The following is a 2,240-nucleotide window of genomic DNA, read 5'->3' as shown; positions in this document are numbered from 1 at the left end:
ATGGAACTGGCATTTATAGATAGAATCATGAGAAAAGAAACATTCCAAAAAGCACTGAATCATAAATACAAAGAAAACTTTATGAGGGAAACATAAGTCTTCAGAGTTCAGGTGTGTCATTTTTAACTCGAGGACCTTGTAAAATTGCAAATCATACTGCTAGGGCACAGAATGTACCGAGAAATTAACAAAATATAAGTACTACTTTTACTTGTTTTGGGCCTGATGTAGTATTCTACTAATTGTAAAGAGCCACACTTTTATTTGCAGGATCTAATTTAGTGACAGCAGGTGGCAACATCTAGCTGATTTCGGCTGATAGTGAAGAAACAAGTTCAAATTAGGTTAGAAGTTGGATGAGAAACCATCAGGAAGCTCACCAATGTAGGCTAGATTGGGGAGCTGAAGAAATAACTCCAAATGAGGGGGAGGGATACTGACAAAAGACAGTAAGAAAATTACATGCACAGGTTGACAAAGTCATTAAGAGTAAAGCTTGATCCTGGCATTTCATAACTTAGCAAAAATCATGGTCATTTGAAAGTCCCCTTATTTTGTGATGATAGAATGAACTGTCTTATATCCCTTGAAAATGGATTGTCATTGCAGCTCCTGAGTATTTGTGTCTCCTAGTTCTTATTTCCAAACCTATTACGAGAGTTCATTTCCAAATCATGATAAAGAGATACAATTTTCCTGGAGTGATCTGTTCCACAGGTATCTCAGAAAAAAGAGAAAGAAAAATAAGTTGTGAAAGGGAAAAGAAGAGGGAGAGCAAGCACTAGAAAGATCTGCTGATGTTTAAATCTTTGTGAACCCTTTGGGATTTTCAACATTTTTGCATAGATGTAACTTAAAAGGTAATCTATTCTCCATACAAGTCCTAAAACTAGATAAAGAGAGACAGCTTTGAATAATTTTCCTCAATAACAGTTTAACTGAACAAATACAATGTTTTTAATTCATTGGTTTAAATTTGGTTCTTGCTTCCCCAGAGATGATTCCTAAGGAAATGCTTAAGAGAGAAAAGTATATTTATTCATCACATTTACATGGCTGCTCATCTCACAAAAAAGTGATTTTGGATGGAATTCATCAATCAATAAAACAGATGAAGTCATTAAAAGTTTTTAAAAACTTCAATAAAACCAATAAAATGCCACCCAGAGAATAAAAAAGATCAATCACACTGGAGCCCTCTAAGACTATCCCTGAGACCCCAGGCCTGGTGACATAACCGGGCCTTGAGGGACTTCCCGAATGATACCAGGGGTAGAGTTACTGTAATTGGGGGACAGAATGCTTGAGAGAATGTATGCTTGGCCCTGGTTAGAAAGCATGAGATAAATGTTTGCACTGTCTGCACAGTTCCTAAAGTCCCAGTCGATTTTATGAGCATTTCAAGTGTGATAAATCAAACTACTGTATATGATTACAAAGAACTACAAAAAACTTAGAATTGTTATCATGGTGCACCAGAGGGCATTGTATAATGGGGTTCGTGTCACAATGTGATTGTCAACTCTGAAGTGACCCTGGCTGAAGCCATCTTGTGCTGCCTCATAGTTGCCAAGAAGCCTGAGAGGGGGAAGGGAGAGGGGCAGGAGATAGCCCAGCAAAAGTCAAAACAAAAAGTTTTCCTGTGGGAACCAAGGTCATTGTAACAGGTGGATGTTGAAGGAGGAGAGAAGCATGCCAGCTGTATTTATTGGACAATGTGACCGGTGACACCCAGGAAGGGGAATTTTACTCTTTTAGTAAAAGCGGGAACTTTTAGAATTGGTTTTCACAGATTGTGCCAAAATGATATATCCAATAAACACGTTCTTTGAGGAATCAACCTGCCTTGGATTTCTGCTTTCAATAGGTGCATTACTCAGAATGCTGACATTGGTGATCAATGCATACATTTCAAGGTTCATGCTGTACTTTCCAACCTAAGCACAAGGTGGTAAACTTCATTTCTGTGACAGAAATGGCAGCGTGTGTACATTTGAGGATTCTGTAAGAAAGGTACACTAGTCATCCCAAACCACTGAGGTGATTCTGCAAGGCTTCAACTCTTCACCTGAAGAACCTAAAAGGTTAAGTGTGTGACATCAGGGAACCAGTCTTCCTGCCCAGATATCCCTGCAGCTTAAGTCTGATTAAAAGTAGCAAAGCTGCTTTAAGGGAAGATTGAAATAGTACAGGGAAGTTTGTTGAAAGCAATAGGTGTTTTGTGGCTATAGCTCAGTGCC

This window comes from Notechis scutatus, chromosome 3, assembly GCF_049901735.1.
Source record: "Notechis scutatus isolate UNSWTSFEM ecotype Mainland chromosome 3, rNotScu1.2, whole genome shotgun sequence".
NCBI classification, from domain to species: domain Eukaryota; kingdom Metazoa; phylum Chordata; class Lepidosauria; order Squamata; family Elapidae; genus Notechis; species Notechis scutatus.
The sequence above is the reverse complement of the archived record's forward strand: the minus strand, read 5'-3'. Positions refer to the sequence as shown.